The 9,141-nt window shown below is 40.9% G+C and overlaps 1 long non-coding RNA gene across 1 annotated transcript in view; it reads left to right on the top strand.

Annotated features, from left to right (window-relative positions):
* LOC308070049 overlaps window positions 1-8,763 on the top strand; it is a 33,848-nt gene extending 25,085 nt beyond the window's left edge. Inside the window, exons 1-2 of the long non-coding RNA XR_013930600.1 lie at window positions 1-7,788; window positions 8,382-8,763. The exon at window positions 1-7,788 is cut by the window's left edge and continues 25,085 nt beyond it. This is a non-coding gene — a long non-coding RNA (uncharacterized lncRNA). The remainder of the gene's footprint in view (window positions 7,789-8,381) is intronic.
* The last annotated feature ends 378 nt before the right edge of the window (window positions 8,764-9,141 follow it).

The following is a 9,141-nucleotide window of genomic DNA, read 5'->3' on the forward strand; positions in this document are numbered from 1 at the left end:
CCATTGCTAACTTTCATCCTAAAATTATGTAATTCAGGCAGAAAATAGACACCTATTACTAAAACAATGGAGATGTGAGGCCTTACGTGGCTCTGAGTTTTTTTGCTATGACTTACTGTTTTACCACAATGAATAAGGTGGCAATGGGGAATGGCTGCTGCAACCACTGGAGCACCACGCCAGCTTTGCTTCCCGGCAAGGCACTGTCAGATTGCACTATGGTATGGAAAGGATGCTTTCTCATGCCACTGTTCAGTCTGTGCTGTCACTAGACATGCTCAGTCAACCACAGGAAGATCTCAGGGCTGCCTGTGATGTGTGATGGAAAACAGTATTGAAAGTGTTCAGCTTTCCATTGTGCACTGCAGATAGCAACCTCCCTAGCATCGCCACTTCTGTTGGATATTCAGCCTCTGTTTTTGCACCCATATTAAAGGCCTTTAACCTTTGTACCTAATTCTCAGGATGCCAAAACAAAATCCCTAGGTCCTGAATCACTGGATGCTCATAGCACTTTTGATCTGAATCCCAGATTCCTTAGCCCTGTCTAGAAAGCAACAAACTTCCTAATGAAGGGAATCTTTAAGCTTTTACCAAGCTTCTCTGTTTCTTAAAGGAATCAGTCTGCACATGATCACTGTACCTCCTTTTCTTGGCTGGAGCTAAAATATAGTAAAGTTTTGCTCTTTTATTTCCTCGAGAGGTGGTACACACATGCCCTAACTTAGTGATCGCCAATAATTTCAAAGCAAAATTTGTTGCTAACCTACAGGCTGCTCCTTCTGAGTATGATAGTCACCTCTAATTTGAAAGAGACTCATCTGCAGCTAATGCCTTTGGTTCTTACTCTCTGTAGTTGATGAAAAGTAATTGGGGTTCAAGCAACTGGAGATTTTTGTTCTACTTTGTTTTGGTCCTGAACTCTGCAGAGCCTTTTTTTTTTTAATGGACTGTATTTTTAACATTTCCCAGAGAGTCTGGAACTTGGGATAGATTTTTAAAATGTATGTCGAATTCTGAATATGCAAATATAGATTTAGATTCCTTTTTCACTCTTAAATACTACGTTTTTTAAATCAGAGGAAGTGAGAGTCGGTGTTGACATGGATAGGCATGTGGGCTCTCTCCACCAACATAATTAAGATTTCTTAGTAACTGTGATGCACACAGTAGTTCAATTTTCAAAAAAAGCCCCACATTTAAAAGGCACAGTATTCTTTCTTTGCAAGATCTTTTTGAGAGCAACAATGAATGTATTTGGGGATAGAGGCTTGGCAGTAGTCCACATTGATCTGTGGAATATCGTCCCTTGATTTTTTTTTCTAACAGGTCCTGGAAGGAAGAAAGTAAAATCTTTTAAATGGGTCAAATACAAGAGAAGCAAGACTCACTCAGCAACCCACCCTAAGGAAAAAAACACATCAGAATAACTGAGACAAGGTAATTCTGACCCCTTGATGTTGGGATATTAACTATAGACAGACTCAGCTAGCATGTAAGGCATTTGAAACACAACACCAAGACTGTGATGATTCAGACACACATCAATGAACTCTGATGATATTCACCAAGTGCAGAAACCCACCAGCCATCAGCTGATGAAGAGCCTAACGTGTCCCATGCCTTGCCTGCAAGAAGGTGTGTCACTGAGCAAGGGACTTGCTAACACTTTAATGATGAGTCTGGCTAAACACATTTTATGCCCAAGAGAAGGATAGGAGCTGGAAGGGTGCAGTTGATTCAGCTGTTCTTCAAAAACACGGCAGCAACGGAATCTTTCTAGAAGAGGAATGAGAAAGCAAAGTTCCACTCCTTTAAAAAGAGGTAGACTAGGGAGGGGAAGGTGCAAGGGGAGGGGGATGGGGTGGTTGAGGCAGAGCTAGGGGGAATTGGCTGTGGAGCAGAGGCTATAAACTGAAGAAGTGGAGCATTATATTTCCTTGTGGGAAAAGGGGAGAAATCATCACCTTGATGGCCTGGGAAGAGGTTTCATGCCTACAAGTGTTGAGTTTCTACTTGGCAGCTGGTGAGCTGTGACTGCTAGTGGAGCAGTGCACCTGGCAGGGGAAATCCCATGGCCTTATCCATGTCCAACACTGGAGATTACTTCTCTGTGCATTACCTGCAGGAAAAAGCCACCAGTGTCTTGCTTCCCATAGGATGATGTCCTGTACCTCAAACCAGTTGTGAACACTTCAGCTCTCCTGCTTCTAAAGATGTCTTAACTGAATTGGAATGAAGTTTTTTTCTCATTCTTGATGCATGCATGACAGGTAGAGCTTTGGAGAGACCCTGGGAAGCAGCTTTGTGTTCTGGCTGCAGTTCCTTTATCCTGCTGTTAATTTCCATTCACATTTATCAATCCAACAAGAGTTTCTTGGTGGCAATGACAGCACTTCCCAGAGACACAGCTCAGCCTGGGGGTGCTCCATTGCTACCTGAGCAAACCGGGAAGTGTGCCTGTGTGTCCCCAAGGACTGGCATGGCTTTTTTTTAACCCGCACAAGTGCAGGAATATTTCTCAGCCTATCACCTTCCTTCATATGAAGTCCTCCCATAATCCTGAAACTTAAGTTTCCTAAACGTAGAAGAGTTTGATAGGGTACTAGATTTCAGTGAAAGTTCATTTGCTTTTGGTTTTTTTGCTATTGTGTTTGTTTCAAAAATCTCTTTGTCATCATTTTCGCATTCTGTTTCCATTCAAAGAGCAGCTTTACATGAGGAAAGAAGAGGTCAGAGGCTACTTAGAACACGCCAGAGAAAATAAAAGGGTAGCACATATACAAATGTTTTCATCATTCTGGCCTGATTTTGCAATCTGGGACTGTGCTCAGCTTTCACTAACATCACATCTTAGGGCATGCATCCCACTTGCAATTGCTTTCAATAGAAGGCAAGAGCAGCTAGTTCCTTGAGATATTCAATCCTTTACAGATGCTTTATAGGACCACAATAACCACAGAAAGTCCACATCCAAGCTCCAAGCTATGTTCTGTCACAGATCAGAACGGATTTGTTACTGATTTCAACAGGAACTGTGCAAACTATCCAAGGGAGTATTTCATTCTTCATAACATAACAGCATGTTGCCATGAAACCCCTTACCGGGGCAGAACCCCACTCCCACACACCGAAACAGAGATCTGCTGTTGCATACTTCACCCCTGATTAACTGGTGGAGTTTCCCAGATGTTCGGCACCATGTACCCATATAAATCGTGCCACTGCCACTAAACTTAAGAACTCTACTTTCAAGCACCAATGACTTTCACAAGCAATAAAGCTGAATGTATTTAAACAACATCTACATACAAGGTTAAATACGTTCAGTATCCCCTTTGGCAGTGACTGAACAGTGTATGTCTGTGTTTAGGGACTGAAAAAGACCCTTGGAAAGTCTTGGAGAAGTGCCTTTATTTTAGGAAAAAGACAAAATATGTTCTCCACAAAACTGGTATTTTGAGCCCTCTTATCTCTACATGCTGAGGTTTTATTTTCTTTCATTTTTCAAAGTGTGACTGCCTATAGAGGTGCAGGATCACTGCCAGATGCTGGGAAATGCTTGCTTTTTCCCTCAGACCCATGGATATTCCCAATTCACAAGCTGACCCAGCAAGATCCTCTTTAGGAAGTTGCCAAATTAGTGCACCTGAACCCCACGGCTCCGCATGCTCATTGAAAATGCTTTTTGCTAGGTACTACAGTATTAAAGACAAGAACCAGAACAAAGCACTCTTACGTATGTCCTAAGAACTTGTATTCTTGAAAGCTGTGCATGGTCCTAGAGCCATATTCAATTCCTCCTGAGGCTTACCATGCAGTCATCATGAAATCCAATCTAAAAAAGTTCAGATGTCCTGTGAGTAGGTTCCATACATAATCACTCATGGAGAATTACTCACCGTGCAAATGTATGCAAATGCATTCCCACCAGTTAATCCAGGGCCACAGATACAGCTGAAAGTATTCCTACATAAAGGAGTGATGGCTATCTTGCTTAGATTAACTGTACATGCCAGGCATAGTTTGGTTTTTGGATTATTATCATTCTGCAAGAAAAAAAGGAGTGGGTCATGGAGCATCCTTGATACCTCCTTTATTTATTTATTTTTCAAGGTCCCATAATTTCTGCTTCTTTCATTTGCTGGTATTTTTAGTGTGCTCAGGAATTATTTGGTAAGATATTCAAGATTTCTAGTGGGATTTCTTGATAATGGACAGATTCTTTCTCTTCATAATGATAGCTGAGCTTCTTGAGAGCAAAGAGACACTTTGTTCTTTGTTCTCAAGGAGACAAACTGTTATTTCTTTCCCTGAAGAAGCTTCTAATATGATGGGTGAAATATCAGGAATAATTAGACCAAATGGTGATGTAAATCCCACTAGAAATAATGCATCCGTTATTTCATTTTATGCCTATCGCTCTAGTTTCTGCCTGATTTAAGTCCATGTGAATAAAGCTGTGGGTATTCCCTTTATAAGAACTACAATAAATTTCTTCATTGAATATTTACTAGTCCTGAGTTGCTCCTTTTTTGTTGGACCATCATTACACAATTAAAAAATAAGAAGGTAATTTAGCTGTTTCAAGGGCTGGTATTGCTTAATTTCAGGGGAGGGGGGCTGACAGTTGAAAGGTTAATGTATTTCACTGATTGGGCCCCTGGGGTTCATTTTCTGGAAAAAAAAGCTCTTTCAGTTTTTATTAAGAAACCCGTGTAATGAAAAGGGGAAAAGCATCTCTTACTTGGCGCATGCGAGGCAACGGCTGCAGGAACCAGCGTTTTTCTTCCTGGCTCAGCACGCAGCCACCCCCTTTGCCTCGCCCCCCTGGCTCTGGGGCAGTGAGGATGCGGTCTGGGTCTGGCGTGGGCTTTGCCATGTCCTGGCCCACCAGCATGGTGTCCCTGTGGAGGGACAAATCCTGCTGGCAGTGATGCAGGGACTGCGTGGTGCCCTTGTCATAGCTCTGGGGGTGCAAAGAGGAGCAAGGGGTCCTTGAATGCCCTGTGAGTTGTGAAAGTCCCAGCAGCAAACTTGCTCGTAGGTGCCCTCCCTGTAAGGCCATGGGCACCGTACAGTGACCCAGGGGGGACTGCTGACACAAAGGCCAGCTCTTTTGGCCCCAGCAGGCAGCACTCTGGCTCCATGACCCAGCCAGGCTGCAGTGTCAAGTGTTGGCTGACCAATGCCACATTGATGACCAAAAGGAACCCCTTCTTCCCACTCACAGCTCAAATGCTTGTCTGGCCTCCAGCCTCAGACTGGCAACTTAAAACGAGTAGAGCGCTTTGGGGAACAAGAAATTAAACCACAAGAAAACATTGCCAGCATTTTTCCTAAAGTTCTACTGTTGAACCACCCCCAGACGCTTTCCCAGTGATATCCCTCCTTTGTGCTCCCGCTCGCTGTTCATTCCCTACTAGGATCTTGAGCTACAATCAACAAGCAAAGGGCTGTTTTTCTAAGGTTTAAGCAAATGCTGGGAAATAGCCTCTTCACGCAATTAAATGCATTCATGCTAACGCAGCCTTATGATTCACACACTCACGGAAAAGCTGATAGCTGCACGGTGTGTTAAGAGATAGCAATGCTTCCAGCCAGCTTGGCATACACATGCTAACTATTAGTAGAGAGAGGAGATACTGGTCATATAAATTACTCGGTGTCAGTTATTTCTCACTGCAGTTAGCAAGCGAAGTTTCTTGAGCTGAGATCTTTTTAGCGAGAGTGCACTAAGTGTTTCCTGTTAGGTAAGTTAGCATGCAAGTGACACTGCTTGCCATAATTTAACTTGCTTGATTTTAATGCCTGCATCAGAAGATTTTAATCCATTATTAAAATAATTTTGTAAAACTTCCGCAGGGCTGATGTCTCTGGCTGATATTTTTATTATTATGAAATCCCTGAAACTCAACATTTATAGGCACAATGAGGGAGTAAAAAATATAAAATAGAAATAAAATAATTTGCTTGGGCTGGAAAATTCTGAACATTGAAGAAAAACTTAACAAAATAAAACAAAATTGTCTCAGTCTTCAAGCATCTAGAAGAATTGTAAGAATGTCCCTTTATTGTCTTTTTTTGTACCCCCTATGAAAATTGTTTCCCTCTCAGCCCTTAATGAGATGTTTTTAGCAGTTTGTCTATCCCAAATTACCATGTGAGATGAGCATTGGAAGTAATGTGGTTTTAGTTTGGGGAGTTGTGCTGGGGATGGAGCTGGCATGCGCACCGCAGAGCGAAGCAGGGTAGGGAGTGCTGCCTTTGCTGCCGGGGACCGTCTCTCTGCTGGCTTTTGCTCTGCTTATTGAGACGCTCTATAGACTGAATTGACTCAAGAAAAAGGGCGAGAAAAAGTTGTCTCTCACTGCAGTGAAGAATTTATATCCATTTATTTTAACAAAATTAAATAGCTCAGAAATGAATGCGGAAAATTATTTTTTATTAAAGAGAGAGAAAAAAAAACCCGGTGAGTTAAACATAATACTATACCAAGAAAATAAAATGGACATTTTTACACATCCAGCTGAAAATCAGTTTCAAAATTCATGCAGATATTTTGAAGTAAAATACCTTTCTGACTCCTAGTTTGACTGTACTAGATTCATGGAAATAAAATGCCTTTGTTTTCTGTAGTCTGAGCTTCAGAAAAGGATTGCAGCTACAAGGAGAAATTCCGTATCCTGCTTATCTCTCTTCCCTTAGATGTGATGGGCCACTAAAAATAAATATGTAAAATTCAACATATCCATAATCCTGGAAAAATTGGTTGTAACTAACAGATAATGATGACTTGGTTAATTAATGGAATAAACAGTAAACAGAGGAGGACCAAGATAAGGCTATGGTAAATTTTGGTCATAAGCCACATTCAAAGAAACCAGATGCCTATATGCATCGTGTAATACAAGTGAGTGTTTTTTTATAGTTGTTGGTGTTAATTTTAGAAACTGTTAAAGACACTGAATCAGATGACTGAAGAAATGCTCGTTCCCAGTGGTTAGCAGTCATCCCCTGCTCTCATCTCCATATCCAGTGATCAGAACATAGGATGAAACTCGCGTTTAAAATCAAAATTCTACCTTCTCTTGCAGCTCTCAGTCTCACAGTCTCAGTGCAGCAGTATTTCGGCACAGCTGTAGGAAGGCTTGTTTTTCAAGAGATCACAAATCCATTTTTCTTAAACAGAAATATTTTGGTTTCTTTTTTGTTGAAAAAAAAAAAAAAAAAGGAAAGAAAGAAATGGTCCAGCTTCAATGTTTTTAAATGAATGTACAGAGAAAATACAGCTTTTGTTTGAATTTTTAAATACAGTCTAAATAATGTCTGAAGAAATAGTTACTTCAGCTTTAAATATTGGTTGCCAAGTGGTAATTACATTGTTTAATTTTAAATCGTACAATAGAGTTATACCATCTGACACTGCAAACATTACGCACAAACGCTTTTAGTTATCATGAGGGAATCATATTTTAAAATGCAAAAAAGCATCTGTAAAAGCAACATAAAAATCTATTTTCATTATGAATGTGAACTTCTGCTATCTCCTTTTCCGAAAGTTACAGGGCTCTGGATTGCATTGCCAATTCATCATAGTGAATAACCCCTAAATTTAGCCTTATATCATAAAATGCATTTATATAAACATTTCACTCTTTTGATACAAAGCTAAAAATTTTTTTATGAGTATTACAGTTAAATCAACTATCGCTTCTACAGAACTTCTAGTAGGAGAGAAGCTGCACAAGGAACAATCTTCTGTAAATCTGCAAAAACAGCAATTAGGTAAGACAGCAACATTACAAGAATGGTAAACATTAGCTTAAAATAAAATTAAAATCCCCAATAATCTAAAAGGCTGGCATGTTAATAGCACTTGAAATAGTTTACAATCTGAAATGTAGCTATGCATTATTCTGCCCTTCCCTCCTGGTTGTGGAGCTGTTGTTTATGGAGTGCCAAGGGCATTTCTGCCTCATTATCAAATACATAAATAGAAGAATATGCATTTAGTGGGGGATCTATTTTATTGTCAGTCTTCCCTCCACCACCACCCCCCCCACCACACACACTCATCATATTTCTTGATGTTTTCTCCTCCCTTCCGCAGCCTGTATATTTCCAAGAAACCGTGTAAAAGAGCCTAAACCAAATAACATCTCCAGCCAAGAGGGTGCAATTTCTAAAGCAAAAGCGACTTACTTTAAGCTTTGGAGCGACATCCACCCTTAAGACCTTTCTCTTCCCCCCCAAGCCTTTTTATGTAAGCTTATAATTTCCTTTAAAAGCTATGTTTAATACTTTCCCTTTTTATTTTTAAATGTTCTGGAGGGTATCTTTAATGTTAAGCTGTGCCGTGTATTTTTTTTTTTTTTTAGGAACTGGGATCCAGCTCCGGGTTGACTCAGCGCTCAGGCTGCCGTAGCAGGTCGGGGATGCTGTGAGTGTTTACCCCAGCGTTTACCCCACTGAAGGCAGCGGTCCCAAGTCAGAGTCCGTGCCCTTTTCTCAGGCCAAACTGCCACGGATGCTGTAAATGAAACCCTAAGGTCGCTCGTGGGAGCCTTGCCGGAGGAGGGAGTGCAGAACCTGGGTTGCAATATCCAGCCAGACGCAGCCCCCCCCCCCCCCAAGTCAGTGGGCTCAGTGCTTGGGGGATGCTCAAACTGACCCCACCTCCGCTGTCCCTGGCATACTCAGCCTGGTAAATACCTCAGGCCCAGGAAAAAAAAAAAAAAAAAGAAAAAGAAAAAAAGAAAATGTTGACGAATAGTATTTCTCTGAGGAAGGACTAATGGGATCAGGGCCTAAATTATTATCCTCATGATATCTCATAGATCAAACAATGGAAAATGTTGGAAAATAATTATAACATATAGATTTTTTTAAGTTTAGAAAGTTAATGTCCCCCGGGTTTTTTTGTAAAGCGTTTTTTATGAATATTGAATGCTGTAAACCAAACACAAAGCAAAAACCAGACCATGTTTGGTTGGGGGTTTTTAGGTGAAGGATAAGGATTTATTTGAACAGTGGAGCTATTTTAGTTTTAGGAAGTTAAAAACTGGTGAAAAAGCATTCTCTTTCTGGTGGGTCGTGTATTTAATTGGCCTAGAGTAGGAAGCAAAGGAAGCAAACGGA

This window comes from Falco punctatus (assembly GCF_963210335.1).
Source record: "Falco punctatus genome assembly, chromosome: 9".
NCBI lineage: Eukaryota > Metazoa > Chordata > Aves > Falconiformes > Falconidae > Falco > Falco punctatus.